The following is a 19,122-nucleotide window of genomic DNA, read 5'->3' on the forward strand; positions in this document are numbered from 1 at the left end:
ATAATGGATCTAGAGCAGAGAACAGCATATACATTAACTTAGAGGGAGGTGGGGGTTTTGTTTTCACATCAAAACACAGATTTAGACCACCTAAGTGAATAAGCTTTCTTCATATTTGGAAGGTGTTATGGCATAGTGGTTGAGAAATGTGGTTTAGAAATAATGATTGTTGAGTTCCAACCCTGGCTCCACCACTTGTGAGCAGTATAGCCTTGGCAAGGTAATTAAAATTTCTGAGCAGCAGTTTCCTCAGTGGTTCCTAAATCATCACATTAATGCAATGATTCAATGTTATAATCCATCCAAAGCAGGTGAAATAGTCTTGTCACATAGTGAGTGTTTAAAATGTTAACTATTATAACTGTGATTTCAGCTTTTAGCTAAGTCAACACAGCTCAAAATAAGGAAAGTAGAGGTAATTATCTATCTATTGTAGGTGGTGCAGATGACAAGGAAGATGAGTTAGACATCTACCTTGCAGGCTGAATGATATAATTTCTTAGATTTACTCAGTATAGCATTAACCTAAATTTACTCTCCTGAAAATGACTTTCCTAATAGATGCCATCTTCTTTTCCTGTTAAAAAATTGTTTTTCTAGGGGCTTCCCTAGTGGCGCAGTGGCTAAGATTCCACGTTCCCAATGCAGGGGGCCAGGGTTCAATCCCTGGTCAGTGAACTAGATCCCACATGCATGCTGCAACTAAGAGTTCGCATGCCCCAACTAAGGAGCCCACATGCAGCAACTAAGACCCAGCACAACCAAATAAATAAATAAAATTATGTTTCGAAACTTCTGATATATAGAACTTCTCTGTTTCTTGATAAATTGCTTTTATTAAGCATTTTTACCAAGTGATTTGCTTCTCAAATATCTTCAGGCTTGGCCATGGCTCATAAATCTTTTATGTGGTCATTACCACTCCTCCGTGTGGTTTGGATCTTACTGCCTTTCCTTCAATCTATATAATACTTCTTGGAGGCAACAGGTCTATTTTCACATTCTAGCTTTGTAATAGCATTAACTTTACCTGGAAAAGTGCCCTCCTGTTCTCTACTTAGCATTTGTCAAGTGCCAATTTTGTGCCTATAGTTGTGCTATGTACCCTGAGTCTACAGGTGCAAAATACAGGTCTGGCTTCCCAACAGTTTAGAATCTAATAAAAGAAACAAATCTCATATGCATGAAACAACTAGAGAATAGAGGCAAGGCAATTATGAAAAAAGAGAGGATAATATGGTAAACAGAGGATATGGGCCCATCAGAGGAATGGGAATAGCTGTTCCTTGCTTTCTGGGAAATAGCTATCACTACAGCTGGGAAAGGGAGGGGAAGCAGTGAAGAAATATTTCTGTTGGCCAGATGGCTGGCTGGCTGGCAGCACCACAGCTGGGGACTCCATATTTCTTGATCTGCTGCAGCCTCTTCTTGACACACAATGCACTTTCCTCTATAGAAACATTATAAGTAGCATTTAGTTATCGACCTTGTTTACAAAGCGTGATTTAATCCAAAGAGAAGCTAAACCATATAGTACTAGAGTACATTAATAATTAATATTTTGTAGGATATTGCAATGCAAAAAGAATTTTAGCTTACCTTACCTTACTTAAGGCTGACAACAAACTACCCTAATGGGAAGTTATTATTTCCATCTTCAAATGAGTAAAATGAAATTGATAGAAATGTGTGTGTGTGTGTGTGTGTGTGTGTGTGTGTTGAGGGTGTGTCAGGACCAGGGTAATTCTGTGAAGTAATCCATCATCCAGAACCTTATTTCTAGAGGAAAAACGTTTCAAATACTAACCAACTAACTTGGATTAAAAATTTTAGAATATAACCCACTTATAAATTTTAAACTGACGACAGAAAATGCAAATCTGGGCCCGCCGCCTAATATTTTATTACCTTGTTTTTCTGCCAAGCAAAAAGATGTAGATTTCCTTTTCCGTATAGTTTTCCAAGTACTGATTTACTAGATCCCTGGAAATCTATTAACATAGGTCTATTTTTCTCTCTCACATTAGAATAAATAATTAATTACCATGCTAGAAGTGAACAGATCCCCTCTATCAATAATAACATGCTTCTCTGGCAAGTTGCATAATGCAGTAGTTTCCAAGGAACTTCCTGCTATCAAATCTCATTACAAAATGGGGTTTATATTTTATTTAGCCTGTGTGGCTTTAAAATACATTCCACACTTTATTCCATTTTATTTTCTAGTTTTTCCTATCTAAGTTCAAGTGTTTAGTCATAGACAATCAAGCCATATTTGTTTCAGTGAATATGTAAATCTTCTAAGCTCTTGGCTGTCTGTCCCTAGAATATTCCATTACATCTCTACTGTGTTCCCTGACCACTTGTGCCTCAGCCAGTATACTTTCTTTGTTAAGAAATGTCACTCAGGATTAGAGATAAATATTTAAAAGTGTTTTGAATAAGACTGACTATTCCCTTTCCTATGGTTCCAAAAATCTGTCAACATGTGATTAACAAAATGAGTCTGTATTTTCCTTCTTTTGGGAAATGAATAATCTAAGAGATGCAATCTGGCCGATTAATACCTTTATGGGGCTTTGATCTCTGTTAATGCTGCCACCACTTGGCCAACATTTTAGAATGATTTCAATTGTTACATGCTGGAATATAGCAATTATTTTTCCATTATTTCATAAAAAATTGTAAATATTAATACTAAAACACACACACACTTAAAAGATGATATGGACTGCAAGGTGAACAGTGACTTCTATTCCCACATCTTTTTCAGATAAAGAATTTTACCTGAATGCATTGCTTTGTAATTTTTCTTGTAGTTAGTATTTGTTATTGCAATGTAAGTTCCCTCATAGTTAGCACTTGCTATTAAGAAACAAAAGTTAAAGTAACTTGTCCAAATATATAAAGTCACTGTCAAGGCTAGGATTAGACCCCAGGTTTTCTGGTTCTTATCTCCTAGTCCTCAGCTTGATTCACAGGATTCTCTCCTTCTGATCTCTATTTCTATAAGGCTGGTACTAATATCTCATCTAAACAGAAAGCTGTCATGGACAATACAATTGGTCGCTAATGATCTTCTGCAGGCTTCCATGGCCATCATCTTTGCAACTCATTGCAAAGCCCTTCCCAGTCCGTTCATTAAAAGTTGAAATTTGGGCTTCCCTGGTGGCGCAGTGGTTGAAAGTCCGCCTGCCGATGCAGGGGACGCGGGTTCGTGCCCCGGTCCGGGAAGATCCCACATGCCGTGGAGCGGCTGGGCCTGTGAACCATGGCCGCCGAGCCTGCACGTCCGGAGCCTCTGCTCTGCAACGGGAGAGGCCACAGCAGTGAGAGGCCCACGTACCACAAAAAAAAAAAAAAAATATTTGCCTGCTAACTAATTTGTGTTATTCTACCTTTTGTTTGCAATGTGGATTTAGCACTAAGTGTACAATTGAAAAGCTTCTCTCTTCATGGTGAATTTTTAAAGTATTGAGTTATGGTGTTGAGAATAATTACAGTCCCACTTATCTCCAGGATTCTGAATTATTCTCAGGTCATGTTTATGAGACATTTTGTCAGTTGAAAGATGTTTTCCTTTCCCTCCCTCCTAGACATGTATGTTCCACAACAACTCCAAGTAAAAACCTGGCCATAGAGCCCAGCCTCCAGCAGAAGTCGGGGGACTTGGGAAGACAAGCAGGTGTCCTCAGATGGAAGGTCTGTTTGCCCAGACCCCCCGCCCCCCAAAAAAAGCAGGCCTTCAGCCACCGAAGAAGCTAGGAAAGCAGTAGATCTAGCTTGAACCTGGAGGTTGAAGACACATTTCAATAGTATTGTGAGACAGGCAGAATGTGAAAGCCTGGAAGAGAGAGACTGGAAAGAATTCAAGAAGAGCCAGACTTTCTGGGTAAGTGGCAGCACAGATAGAACTCAATCCAGAAGCACTCAAGAATCTAAAGCCTGCATTAAAGGAGCAAAATGACTTGGGAGAAAGCACAGTGGGAGAATTGAAAACACTAACTTCTTATACTAATATTAGCTAAAGTAAATAGTGACCTCCATTTAAAAATTAACTTGTCCTCTAACTCTAAATGATTGGAAATTCCGAATTCTTTGGGAGTTGAAGCCATTACAAGGGGGCAAATAAGGGCTCAACAGAAAGAATAGACAGAAAGTCTCATGGGAAGTTCTAAATAAATTTTTATTCAAAAAAAATCTCGAGCATTGAAACAAAATTGTGTCTTTGGAATAGGAATTAGACTTCTAGGAATGTATCTTAAAAGATAATCTTAAATAATTACATAAAAAACTTTAAACACAAAGGTGTCAATGTAATACTTTTATGATTAAAAATGAGCCATATGGGGCTTCACTGGTGGCGCAGTGGTTGAGAGTCTGCCTGCCGATGCAGGGGATACAGGTTCGTGCCCCGGTCCGGGAAGATCCCAAATGCCGCGGAGCGGCTGGGCCCGTGAGCCATGGCCGCTGATCCTGCGGGTCCAGAACCTGTGCTCCGCAACGGTGAGAGCCTGTGTTCACAACAGTGAGAGGCCCGCGTACAGCAAAAAAAAAAAAAAAATTACTTGGGGTAAGGTATGTGGTATATAGTAGGCATGCATTAAGCGGTAGCTACTACTGTACAGGAACTGAAGAACAAAAGGAAATGTGGAGTTTCCATAATAACAACAAGTACAAATAATTGCCAATATTTAACAGGTGCCAAGTACTATTTTGAGCACTTTACCTACAATAACACAGTTAATCCTCACGACAGCCTTTAGAGTTGGATAATATTATTTTACCCAAAATTAATTTACACAATATTAACCTTTCTCTGTTTTAGATAGTGAGGTTACTAAGTATAAAATGTAGTTTGAAGTATGAAATATGCTTTGGAGCTCCATGCAACTCTATTAGTATTTGTCTTATAAAGTGTTTCTCTCGCTCTAGACTGTGAACTCTTCAAGGACAAAAACCAGATCTTTGTATTCCCAGTTTTTGCCTGGTTTATGGAAAACATAAAATATATATATTCTAAAGTGAATCTATCTTCCTCCATGGATGAAAATCAGTACCGTGTTCGGTGCAGAAATTAATTTTATTTAAGATTTCAGTGGCTACAAAAGAATGAACTAAGTGTATCTTTGTCATCCACAATACATATTTTCACACTTGAAGATCACAGTTTTATAGTAATTACCAAGATCATTCATCAGTTTGTATTGAGTAACAACTCAATAGAGATAGTTACATGGAGCGCTGTAGATTGCTGTTTTTGGACCTCTGCTGCCATTTCAGTGTTTTCATCACCTTCTGCTGAGTCCACCAAATCAACCACAACATAGTCCATTCTTTTCATCTGGTGTTGCTCTTCACTCAAGTCCTCTGTCCATGTAATTAACAGAATCAAATGTATAAAAATGTGGACCAGATATTAGACCATAGAAATAACCGGGGACCAGGCTACAATCTTCAGAGACTTGTTAAGTGGCCACTAACGTGGCTGAAGTGAGATACACTAGGATTTGCTCATCAGAGAACTGCAAGCAATGTAATAGAATGCATACTAGCAAAAAGTCCTTATATATAATTCCTTTCTGCATTAAGACATCAAAGAAAGTGAACCCCAAAGAATGTTTAAAGTCATTATAATAAATCTGTCGGAAAACTAAAAATCTCCTTTAGAACAGTATTTCATGAAACCAATGAATTGCCTTCAGACATTTCAGGGAAGAGTCAGGGGTTAAATGACTTTTGCACAATACATTTATTTTCTTGATTATATGAATCAAGAAATAGGACTTTTACATAATTTTAAAATATTCATATGTAAGTGGTTTGTGGTCTAGAGTATTTCACCTTCTGAGTCATCATTTTATTGGCTTTTGGAAATGCTATGGTTGTTCAGGAATGTGTTTTTATATTCCAACAGGGACATGGAGTAGTTTGAAAAGCCCATAATTTCCTTTAAATTTTACTCTCCAGTAATACAAGATGACACTTATTTAAAGATGCAACTACCTATGCTAACGGTTACTAATAAACATGTCCTTGGAAATAATCATGCAACCTTTTTTAGAGAGCAATTTTGATTGCTATTTGCAGGAACTGTTAATGTTTTTATCTCTTTAACTGTTTTAAGGGCCTTACATAACTTTTAAATAAATGTTAGTCAAATATCGATTTCAACACTATAACAGAAAGATTGAGGATGCTGGGAGTGATATTATATAACATATCTGTTACACAGTGTATGTTAGAATGCTCCAAAATTAATGCATCACCGTCCTGAGAACTTCAAAAGAAGAAGCTAAGTAGGTAGGAAGGAATAGTACACATTATAGAGCATCAGTTTCACTTTCTAAAGTGAACGCTCAGAGATAATGGAATTAGACAGTCCTACCCATTTGAGCAAAGGATTATGATTTATAGGACATGACTGGTGGCAAGTCAAGTTGACTGTTAAGTTTATAAGTATATTAATAAAGACAATATCATATTGAATATAAACACCAGTTTCCTGGCAATCTAAAAATACAAATCCAACTACAAATAAATAAGGAGAAGAAAAAAGTAAAATACCGAGGGTAAGTCAAAGGTAGGTTAATGACATACTCTGGAAGGAAGATGTGTACATCTATTCTGTGAAGAAAAATATGGTGTAGCGTCTTAGCCAGGCAGAAGCTTAAAGAGAGGTCATATATTCTGCAAAGGCTTCTTTTGGAAGAATATTCATCACCTGTTCTCGATCATGTAGTTATTCTTTCCTGTTAAGTAAATAAACAAAAGAACTTGCATGAAATCTCTGCAAGAACTATTGTATCATTTTACTGATTACCATTTATCGGTGGATGTAGAGCTAATAAGACATTCTCAGTATTGACAGGTAAATAACCATGAAGAAGCATATGATCCTTTTTTTTAATTGAGTACCTTAAAAATTGCTATTGTAAAATAGTTTGGAAATTAAGAACAGTGTAAAAATAATCTAGTAAATAGTTGTTCCCCTTTGGGAACTAAAAAATTACTACTGTAGTTGAAGCCCCTGTGGACTCTCCCTGATTGCACCTCCAGAGGTAGCCCTTATTTTGAATTTGATGATGAAAGGTATACAATCACATGGAAGTTCTTTCTGTTGGACAAACATGGTGACCTATAGAGCTATTCCAATATTCAATGCTTTGAACCTGGCTACTGGCAGTAGAAGTTTGCAAAATAGAAAAAATGTTCAGAGAGAATTAGGATAATGAGCTTTGGCTTGTTCAAAGTGAAAATCTAGTAATGTTCTGATAAAACAAAGAATAACAAATGAAAATAGCTGCTCAAATAGCCAGACGTTTCTTTGAGATCCAGTCAATCTCAGTCCCATTCTCCTGATCTTGTTTACAACCTCTTTCCCCCATTATTCCAGCTGCCCCTCAAAAGGAACAAAACCTCTTAGGTGGAGAGCCGAGGGGCACATACCTTCAATTCTGTCTCTACTTTCTCCCTTCCCATTGCTTTCCCACATCAATCACTTTGTTCTTTGTAATAAAATACAAAAACTTCTTCATAGACAGCTTAAATGTGCTGTCTATAAATTTATAAATAGTCAGTCCCATACATGTTTTTATAAGATAAGAAATACTGTCAAATAATAATTACATGTTTTTATCTGCTGTCAGTAAAGTGATAACAGTTTCTGAAGAATATAAATGCATAGAATCTGCACTAGTGTAGCCCAAGGTTTTGAGACATGAAAGAGATCAAATAGTAACAACCTAACTAATGCTTTGAGGGGGTGTTTAATGGTAACCCAGAGAAAGAATGTGACACTGTGAAATGAAGATGTGCTTCCAGCTTGTACTCCAAATAGGAATTGACACTTACTGTTGCCATTCCTTACATTGTCACACAATGCTGAGAATTCTCCCTGTGGCAGAGGCCTCCTTCTCCAAAGAGAACATAGAGAGCTTGTGTTAGAGGAAAGAGGTACAAAATCACAACTGTTTTCCAAGATAATAGGCATTGTGCAGTATTTTGCAGATCACACTGAAGGACAGCAAAACCTTCAAAGGATATGGAATAAAGACAACTCAATAATTGAAGTTTGATTTTTTAAAAATAAATGTGTAAGCTCTAGTATAAGAATTATCATGGTTTAATAATATGGGGTCCAAAACAGGAAAGAGACATTTCTGCAAAGACATTGTGGGACAGAAGCAACTCAGAACGTTCAGAAAAGGATCAAATAATAGCCATTATAAATGGTGCTAGAATATATATGCAGATCTGGGAAACAAAGGGTAGCAGTAGTACAGATCTCTCTAACCACCATGCTCAGCTACCCACTTGCAGGTTTTGTGCTTCCAGAACTCATCATGCTAAAAACTCTGACAAGTCGAAGATTCTGGTTCCAAGGAGAAAAACGTTGGTACCAAGGCACAAAAATTGTGTTCCACTGAACCTAAAACTACAACTGCTGCCTGGTCACTTTGGGCTTGTGGACCAGCAGATAAATAGAGGGGTTACCTTCCTGATTGAAATAATTGACCCTGATTATCATGAGGCGTTAGGACACTTATGGGGACTTGTGGTGTCTCTATGCCGTGGGAAAATGGGAAATGGGCCATTTCAAAAACTGGCCAGATAAGGCAAAGACAACCAAAAGCTCAAACCCCTCAGGGATGAAGGTCTAGTTTCCTCCACCAGGTAAGCAAACGAAATCAGCTCAATTTCAGACCAAGGATAATGAAAATCTAGAATGAATGTGAAGGAAGGAGATGACTAATATCAATAATTACCTAGGACCAGGGGCAGTCATGGGGAGTGTAGCTTATTCCAATAAGACTCAGTTGACCAAGTGAACTCAGTTTGGAGCTCCAGTGCATCTGAGTGGTACAAGAGGCAGCCTTCAACATGCATTTATTGTTCTCCACATCACATACCCCTAAAAGTTCTTCTGATTTCAGTCACAACAGTGGGGAAGAGTTCTATACAATAATCTCAGCTGCACCTTGCACTGGTAGCTTCCCACCTCAAGAGCAGGCATCTTTCTGCATTCTGCTTTCACAGCTTTCCCCAAGGTAGTGGGAGTGTGCCTTACTAGTGCGCAAGAAGAGCTACAAGTAGGGGGTAGGAGTTAATGCCCCTGAGGGCTATCCTCAACCACTGGGTGAGGAGAACTGATGTTACATACTCCAGACTCCATGCCTTTAAGGAAGAATATTCTAGGAGGCATTCTGTCTACCTCCTGGAAGTTCCAGGGGAATGGAGACCCTCCCCGTTGCCCATAGCAGCAATTCAGTGAGGCATACTTACTTACACTGGCTTTCCACCATTCCCTGTTCCACTTCTCTACTTCCTTATTCTGGTGTCCTGGATCCCTTCATAGATGAACTACCAGCACCCAAGGCCTCGTCTCAGATTCTGATTTTAGGAAAACAAAAATTATGGCAATCTTTTTTTTTTTTTTTTTTTAAAAAGAGAGACGCAAAAAAATTCTTTTGTCTACAGAAATACATCTCTTTCTGGGAGTTCTATGGATTGTAAAAATATTTAGCTTTCCATTACCCAGTTATCCACATTAAAGTTCTTTGGTTTGCCTTTCTTTGATCCTATGTTGTCTTCTCTTTTTGGAAATAGCCAGTTACCCCCAGACACTGATCCTAGTTTGGTCACAGGACGGTGATAGTGCAGCCCCCGATGTTCTGTCCCTCACCTCCCCTGATTTTATGTTACGGTGAACAAAGCTGAGACACCAGCATACTTCTGGGCTATGTTTTACACTTGCTCAAGAGGTTACGGTACTGATGTATTTTTCCCAAGCGGCCTGATCTCACAGTCCCTGTGGTTAGCTGTGTTTGTAGGTATTTGGCAATGAATCTAAACATCTAAGTGTGGTCTGCCTTTAGAAAACACTGGACTGTTGAGTCAGACGGTCTTGATTCCTTTTTATGATTCTATTTATTATGTTGAGAAACCTCCTACCCTCTCTGGGCAGTTTTTCCATCTGTAATGGAGCTACCCAGCTCTTATCTGTATCTCAGACTAAAAGAAACAGAATTAATAGTAGTTCCAGGAGCCTCTTAGAAGCTTAAATTAGAAATGGCCCTAATTCCACCACACTTTTCTGTGTTTAAAATCTAAAGTGTTTCTATTAGTTGTTTTAATCTGATGTGGTTGGAAATATACCTTGGCTACAAAAGTAAGAGTGATCTTTCATCCTTCTATTAACAGTTGAATTCTGATGCAGGGAGATTAAATTATTTATAACTGAGAGAAACAAAATCATTTAAAATACTGAATAGCATGTTAGTTCTTTACATCGCTTTCTGAACCTCATCCTGACCAAATCAACACCAGATTGCTTTCTAACAGCAAGGATGCATTCCTTTGGCTAAAACAATGCATCAATCTACAGGACTTTTCTAGGAAGTGAAGCATGGTATTTAAGAGTGCACTGTTAGGGCTTCCCTGGTGGCGCAGTGGTTGAGAATCTGCCTGCTAATGCAGGGGACACGGGTTCGAGCCCTGGTCTGGGAGGATCCCACATGCCGTGGAGCAACTAGGCCCGTGAGCCACAACTACTGAGCCTGCGCGTCTGGAGCCTGTGCTCTGCAACAAGAGAGGCCGCGATAGTGAGAGGCCCGCGAACCGCGATGAAAAGTGGCCCCACTTGCCACACTAGAGAAAGCCCTCGCACAGAAATGAAGACCCAACACTGCAAAAATTAATTAATTAATTAATAAACTCCTACCCCCAACATCTTCTTAACAATAAAAAAAAAAAAAAGAGTGCACTGTTAGAACATACATATAAACCTCTCTCCAGCACTAAAGCTCTGCGTATGAAAATATAGAGTGGGCAAGAGAGTAGACGTGTGGAAGCAAAGGATTGTACGTGTTGGAAAAGTTCCTTTCCTGTCATTTTACTTTCAGCATGGGAGTGTGCGTGTGGGGTGGGAGGCGGCTTCTGTTTGTGCATTGTTAAGTTGTTCTTAAGAGGTAGTCTGCAGGGAGTTCCCTCGTGGCGTAGTGGTTAAGAATCCGCCTGCCAATGCAGGGGACACGGGTTCGAGCCCTGGTCGGGGAAGATCGCACATGCCGTGGAGCAGCTAAGCCTGTGCGCCACAACTACTGAGACCACGTGCTACAACTACTGAAGCTCATGCTAGCGCCCGTGCTCCGCAACCACCTTAATGAGAAGCTGGTGCACCACAATTAAGAGTAGGCCCCACCCCCCGCTCGCCGCAACTAGAGAAAACCCGCGCACAGCAATGAAGACCCACCGCAGCCAAAAATTTAAAAAAAAAAGAGGTAGTCTGCAATGAAAATTAACCCCCATGTATTTTTCTATTAGAGATGGCTTTTAGTTCTGCAGATTCTTTAAAGTTCGTTGATAAAGCCTATGGCCCGTTCAGTTATCTTAGGAACAAGCACTATAACCAGATCAGTGACTTATTTTATCTGCAACACTGAGGCGGGGGTGGAAATGGGGAGGGGTGGTGGCAGGGGTTATCTTTATTTGGAAGGAGAGGCAGAGGCTCTGGAGAGCAGGATCTGGTTTGCCGGAGAGCTCTGACAAAGTTCTAGGTGCCAAGATGCAAAGAGAAGGAGGAAGCAAAAAGGCTTGGGAATGAAGGTAGGAAGGTGACAAAAAGAAAAATTGTTTAACAATCATGCCTTGGTAATTTTGCCTAGTGAACTCACAATATGTCCAGGTTAGTATGAAGGCAACAAAACTCCTCCCTATCAGCTCATCCCAGTTTTCCCCGTCGAGTTTGGTCCCCACCTGCAGAAAGAGAGAAAGAGGTTAATTAAAAAGAGCTGTAAAAGTAAAACTCTATATATTACGACGCACACACACACACGAGTGTTTAAGCATATCCCTCTTCCCATCCTTAATTACCAGTATATTAAAAACATTAGGATACATATCCCCAAATATTAATCTTTTGTAATTATCATGCAATGCATTAAGAAATGCACAGAAGAAACTGATGGTTCAGAACAAATGGGGATAACACTTATAAAATTGTTGTTAAAATTGGATGAAATATGCAACAGAGTGCCTGATGTGTGTGTATACTTTATATAGCTAGTTATGCTAATCTTTGTTCCAATTTTTAAATTGGTCTTCAAAAGTGTAATTTAATTTTTGGTAAGTTTCAAAAGATTATGTGTGAATATTGCATTTGAATCCATCTTGAAATGTTTCAGGAGTACAGTTTTTTTTCTTGATTTGCTTTTAATTTAATACAATGCACAATGAAGAATGAATTTGCATTGTTTTCTTTTTTTTTTTTATTGGGGTATAGTTGTTTTACAATGTTGTGTTAGCTTCTACTGTACAGTGAAGTAGAGTTCCCTGTGCTATACAGCAGGAGCCTATTAGTTATCTATTACAAGTACATTTTTGATGAAAGTGGTCATGTCTTAACACATTTATCTTGGGAAACAAGCGCTGAACAGCTTTCTCTAAAGTGTAGGGAGAATATCAAACGTGTGTCCTCCATCTAGTGTTACAAATGCTGTCTAAGGTCTTGGTATTGATGGCTACCTGCAAGCCCTTGCCATAAGGCAAGTAAAAATAGAATTTTAACAATTCACATAAAACATTTAGTTGGAAATTCTGGGCATAACAGTGAGTCACATTTGATTATGAATTGTAATTTATCTACACTATAATTAGACTGTCTAAGTTATCTTCTTACTTACAAAGACAGATGCAGGAAAGATGTCTGTAGATTACTAAGTTCAACAATTTTATCTTATTTCTGCTTCTTTTCCTGAGATAAAAATCAAATATGTACTAGAGTGCGCACATCAAGTGTCTCTCAGTTACTTTGAAAAGTCTATAAGCTCACTCAAAAAATATAATTTTCTGTATTTTTGGCTAAAGTGTATACTCACAACACCTTACTAAATTCCAGGCTGCAGTCTTCCAAGCAATGCTGGGCTGCCCCTAGTGCTGACCCCCTCTTGCTCTGCAAAAACAAACCAACCAACATGGAAGATGGTGTGTCAGTTAGAGCTGGGTTTCGAAGCTCAATTCAGAATCAGCTAGAAAAATGTCAGCAGGGATGTGTTTGGATCTTTCCATTGAAAATTAAATTACTTCTTTCCTTTATCCGACGGTATCAGGAGCAAAAGCAGCCTGGAAAGCAGTTTTCACTGTCTGGAAGGAAGATTTTGAGACTTCAAGGATTTGGAAATAAGAGGAAGAAGTAATGAATTAGTCATGATCTTATAAAACGTTTAATCTGAGGCTTTCCTGACAGGATCTTATATGATTTACAGTTTTCTCTCTGTTTCAGGTAGAAGAAAATAAAGAGGAAATTGTTCTGAAACTGTTTTACAAGTGTTCAGATAAAAAAAAAATAATTGCTAACTAACCAATTTATAAAAGAGGAAAAAGGTAAAGATTAGAGATTTTTCTCAACCAAGCATACTAGGCCATATACTACTTGAAGTGTTCAATGTCAAGGATGATATATTAACCACTTTTATTGAGACTAACCTTGAAAAAAATCATCTAGACACATTTAACAAACTTCTTGCCCATTTCAAACATATAAGGCTTGCTTTTCTATCTTCCAGACAATGGACAATTGATTATTAGGTGGACCACCTACACTTTGGATTATTATTACCATGGATTTTTGCTGCAATATCTTTTCGCTGTTTGATTCATTTTCCATGAACGCAGAGCCATGAAGGATATGGATTTGGGGCCACCTTGTGACAGATTTAGAAAAGTCCTGGAGACCGAACCCTGGGATCGGAATTTTGGTTTCTATTACTAAATTGTTACCTTTCAACAAATATATTTTGCAAAAGGGTTTCATATGGTAATGGCTGATTTTTACTAATGAAAGGATGATTACCAGTGTTATGCTATAGTCAGTTACACACATTGACTTGTCTCTATGTGCCAGCCACTGTCATAAGCCATCTACATATATTATATCATTTTATGTTCACAACAACCCTATGAAGTAAGTGCCATCATATCTCCATTTTACAGCTGATGCAACTGAGGTTTAGAGAGAATAAATAATTTGTGTAAGTTCTTGCGGAGAGCAAGAGAGATCTTAGGAAGCCTCAACATACTCTGGTTGAAGATGTGGGAAAAAAAGTTCTATATGAAAGTGCAAAAATGACATAAAAATATTAAGAAATAAATCAACATACACTTTAGTAACGTTTTAAAGTTTCAAATTGCATTTAATTAGCATATTTTGGATTACAGATATATATATATAGATATATATCTCCAGTATTCTTTCCATCTAGAGAGTATACCTCAACCCTAGCACAACTCTTCCCCTCTAGTTTATCCTTCTATTTCCCAATTATTTGAGCTTCCCTTAAATAAAAGCTATTTAGATCCAACTCATGGGGTTTTCTATAATGATGCCCGGGAAAGAAAAGGAGTATGCTTTATTTATTTCCCCATCTCTATATTCTATGAGGTAATTAATTTTCATTGGCATGCTGTGGCACTAATATACCTGGACTTTAAAGAGAATAAAAATAGTCTTGTCAATGCCCCTTCTTCCTACTATAAATTTTAGATCTATATGACCAGAGTAACCAGGTCTATCTCTTTCTTGAATCCTACAATTTATTCAAGGAATTTTATCTTCTCCAAAGTATACCTTGTTTTGGAGACCTCAAAACTTCTACCAGGGACATTATCACACTCCCGATTGCAAGTTCTAGCTTCTAGCCTCAGGATAATACAATCTTTTTAAAAGTGCTTTGAAAGTAGGTATTCATAGGCGCTTACTTACAGATTAGTTCCGATGACCCCCTTCTTACCGCCTTGGACAGTTCCCCTGAAACCCAGTACACCTCACTCTCCATCAGCTATATCCTGTCCATATATCCAGATGCTCTGTTGCAGATAGAAAGTAATTTAGAAAGCTACTTCATCATCTCCAAAGTGGTTATATAACGTTACACTCCCCTTTGGGCAATGTATGAGTTCCCATTTCTCCATATACTAATGCCCAGAGTTATTCGATATATTATTTTTTAGTACTTCATTGTGGTTTAATTTGCATTTCCCTGATGGGCAATGAGCATTAACATCTTCTCACATGCATATTGCCTTACATTAAGTTTTACTTCCCTGTGAATTGCCAATATTTGTTCTCCCACATTTTGTAGTAGATTGTCTTTTTCTTCTTGCTTTGTTATCATTAATTAACTGAATAAGCTGAAAACTCATTGTGGAAAAATGAAATTTTCATAGTGTTTTAAATTAACCTGTTGGAGACACATTTCAGATGTACTCAAAGTATCTCTGACTGTACTAAGTCTTAACAGATATACTTTTCAATCTGCTTTACCTTTATTCACAGTTTCCAGTCTTTCTCCTAACTATTGCACCAAACTACTCCCATCAACTTTAATATGCCTTGATATACATGTAGTTCTATATATCTGTATGTCTGTAGATATATAAGAATACTTAGGGCTTCCCTGATGGCGCAGTGGTTGAGAGTCCGCCTGCCGATGCAGGGGACACGGGTTCGTGCCCCGGTCCGGGAAGATCCCACATGCCGCGGAGCGGCTGGGCCCGTGAGCCATGGCCGCTGAGCCTGCGCGTCCAGAGCCTGTGCTCTGCAACGGGAGAGGTCACAGCAGTGAGAGAGAGGCCCGCGTACCGCAAAAAAAAAAAAGGTAATAAAAAAATAAAACTTGATGTTGACAAATGACATTTATCTAAATAAAATAATGACAACCTATGGTAGAGAATAAATAATTTTGACCAATAAACAATGACACTGAACACAATGTCAAGTGAATCCTTGCTATTTTGTGTTTCAATATAATGAAACTATTATGGGGTACTGCTCTAAAACAAGAGTCTCATGGTTCAAGCTATAACTGAGTGAAAATGAAAGCAGGATAAGCAGGGTACCAGCAGAGAAAAGATGAGAGCAGCAGCATCAAAAGCTCTCTAATGGAACATCATTAAGAATCTAAAAGAAATATAAATGTTCTTCTAGGCCATTATATTATCCTATTAATATTTTTTTCTTTATAATTGTCTATATTACCTTTGGTTAACCCTACAATCTAAGTACATATGTTATATTATATTTGAACTAAGTTACATTTGAAAATAATATTTTATATGACTATTTAAAAACTTAAAGAATTTTTACACAACCTCACAATTCTCTTGTGTGGCATATTTTTATCCCACTTTAGAAATTCAGGAGAAACTAAACACAGTGGTTGGTTTCCAGCCCTGCAGAGCATTAAAAGCTACTGTCTCAGTCTGGTTATCCCTAAAAGCTGTCACTCAGGTATGGATTCAAGTGTCAATAGTTTATTTTGGAAGTGATCCCACTAAACAAGAGCAGTGGGTGAGGGATAATAGCAAAGGAAAGAGAAGGCAACCAATAAAGTGTCAGTTACTGCTATGGGTTAATTGGAACTTCACTGGAAACCACGTATAGCATGTTTCAGAGTTATCCCACCTGAGGAGTGAAGGAGCTGGGCTATTTACACAATACTCTAGTGAGTCATTAGTTAAAGGCTGCTTCCAGGGGCATTAATTTCCCAGTATTTCCAGCCTTTGGTTCTGCTGTTATAGCGGACTCCAGTGGCCAGAGAAAGCCCTGGAAGACTAAATACAGTGAGTACTGAAGTAGTGAGGATAGGGTGATATGGGTGGGGATTGAACAGAATTGGCTAGAGCTCTGATTTTATTTACTTGAATTTCATGAGCATATTCACTGAGAAATTTTTGGAAACCATGGAAGAATTATCCTTTAATTTTTTTATCATTTTTTTCTCATTCCTCAAAGCTATCAACAGCAAACAATGAATTAAGAGTAAAGGAACTTAGACTTGCCTGGTGGCACAGTGTTTAAGAATCCTCCTGCCAATGGAGGGGACACGAGTCCGAGCCCTGGTCTGGGAAGATCCCACATGCCTCAGGGCAACTAAGCCTGTGCGCCACAACTACTGAGTCAGCGTGCCACAACCACCGAAGCCCGCGCGCCTAGAGCCGGTGCTCCGCGACAGAGAAGCCACCGCAATGAGAAGCCCGTGCACCGCAACAAAGAGCAGCCTCCGCTCCCTGTAACTAGAGAAAGTCCACGCGCAGCAACGAAGACCCAACACAGCCAAAAATATATAAATAAGTTAATTAATTTTTTTAAAAGGGTAAAGGAATTTTTTGTTGTGCTTTTTTCTTTATTTTGAGAAATTAATAGTTTTAGGTTTACTGATTTGCTTTACATTTTCAGTTATTAAAAAAGCAAGGGCTTCCCTGGTGGCGCAGTGGTTGAGAGTCCGCCTGCCGATGCAGGGGACACGGGATCGTGCCCCGGTCCGGGAAGATCCCACATGCCGCGGAGCGGCTGGGCCCGGGAGCCATGGCCGCTGAGCCTGCACGTCTGGAGCCTGTGCTCCGCAACGGGAGAGGCCGCAGCGGTGAGAGGCCCGCCTACCCGCAAAAAAAAAAAAAAAGCAAAATTGCTATTGCTGCTATTTTTTTCCTATTATTGAAGAGGCAAATACATGAAAGAAAACTTTTAAGCAGCAGCAGAAAAGGGGGGGTGGAGTTAGTAAGATTCCATCAGGTAATTGAGGAGCTGAGTTTTCTGAATTTTCCTTATTAGTTGCATGATAAAGAATTTTAATTGAGAAAAATCAGCTCACCTCCTCAAAACTATCTGTATACCTGTCTGCACCCACTTTTGCTGAAGGTCTAGGCAGAGATACAGGTCTTTGTGAATGAGCTTTAAAAAAAAAAGATTTGGAGGATGAATTATTTACCTGGTTTAGATATTCCTTTGTTACTGAAATCACGGTCCTTTGAGTTCAGCGGTGAACTGAAATGGTGCCAACAGGATTTCTTCACAATTTTCTGGAAGCCACGGCAGCACTTCATTTACATTGCCAAAGGCCGTTGGACCCAGCAGTCACAGGGAAAGGAATTCCCAGATTACCTGGAGTCAGATCGCTAGGGTTAGCCAGCATGCACCTAGAGTTGCTTTGATCACACTAATTCCCAATTCAAACTTAATAATTATTTCAGAAATTTTGTCCTGCTTCTCCAATTACTTTAACTCTACAGGATGGAGGTTAACCCGCTCCCCAGGCTGTGTTTTGGAATCTGCTTATATCAGATAAATGAAACTACTGCTCTAGGATTCAGAAGTAAGGCAACACTGGAGCCAAAACCAAACAGACATCAGTACCACGTTAAGTGTCATCAGGACAGAGATATTTCTCATTTTTGTTTACCACTGAACACCCAGCACCCAGATATTCTACATTTGCAGATGCAAAATAACTCAGCACTTTTAAATACATGATTTCTCAACTTTTATAGTGTGATCTATTCTGAATCATTCTTCATTCTCTGATACATTTTGGATACAAAGGAGTGGAGTGTGTCATCACCCACTGGCACTGAAACACTGCACTCATACTTGACACAATGGAAGCAGTGAAAACAATAAGGGAACAGGTACTGGTTTCATTAAAAGTCATAACTCTGCTACATACTCTTTAAACTCTAATATGATGATTTCCAGGTCCACAAAAAAAGTCTTAATTTTAAGAAACAGATTGCTACAAATAAAAGATTACTTTTTGGCCAGGCCTTGACGTCCATTTCCTTTTTTAAAAAACGATTTTCACTGACTACTTTGAATAACTTTCTATATGAAGATTAATATTTGTAGTGTTCAAAATTAATGTTGAACCTCCATATGACAATTTCTCTTCTACTTGATTTTGCAGAATCCTCTGTGACACCATAATGGTATTTACAGGAGGTCAGCTATGATCTCATCAACAAAGAAATCACCTTTAGAAAGAATTAATAGAAACATATACTATTTCACAGAGATGTGTTATGTTTAAGAAAAATTCTTTAATGCTAATAAAAGAAAAAATTCAAGTGCAGAAACCACATGTTAAAAACAAGATATTATTTGTTATAGAACAGGATCTCAGAAGGGTCTAGGATCCATCATGGGGTCTTCAAAACAGATAGGAAATGATAGTTGTCTGAACCTTTGTTAACAGAATGCTAAGTAAAAATATATGGGTTACCTGGTTTGATGTTAATGGACAATATTTATCAACTCCCAGTGGAATATAATATAAATTATAAATGGAT

General features: G+C 38.5%; 1 long non-coding RNA gene across 19 annotated transcripts in view; it reads right to left on the reverse strand.

Moving 5' to 3' along the window:
* Nucleotides 1-4,454: 4,454 nt before the first annotated feature.
* The window catches only part of LOC112405604 (uncharacterized), a 52,923-nt gene continuing 38,255 nt past the window's right edge, over nucleotides 4,455-19,122 (reverse strand). For 3 of the 19 annotated variants that reach the window (XR_003004373.1, XR_003004376.1, XR_003004374.1), the window contains 8 exons: nucleotides 17,769-17,941; nucleotides 12,879-14,865; nucleotides 11,676-11,757; nucleotides 9,286-9,393; nucleotides 8,769-8,855; nucleotides 7,855-7,913; nucleotides 6,601-6,752; nucleotides 4,526-5,370 (listed from right to left, as the gene is read on the reverse strand). This is a non-coding gene — a long non-coding RNA (uncharacterized LOC112405604). The other 16 variants (XR_003004377.1, XR_003004383.1, XR_003004379.1 and 13 more) reach the window with 14 other exon arrangements.

The sequence above is a fragment of the Neophocaena asiaeorientalis genome, unplaced genomic scaffold (assembly GCF_003031525.2).
Source record: "Neophocaena asiaeorientalis asiaeorientalis breed wild unplaced genomic scaffold, Neophocaena_asiaeorientalis_V1.1 scaffold148, whole genome shotgun sequence".
NCBI classification, from domain to species: Eukaryota; Metazoa; Chordata; class Mammalia; order Artiodactyla; family Phocoenidae; genus Neophocaena; species Neophocaena asiaeorientalis.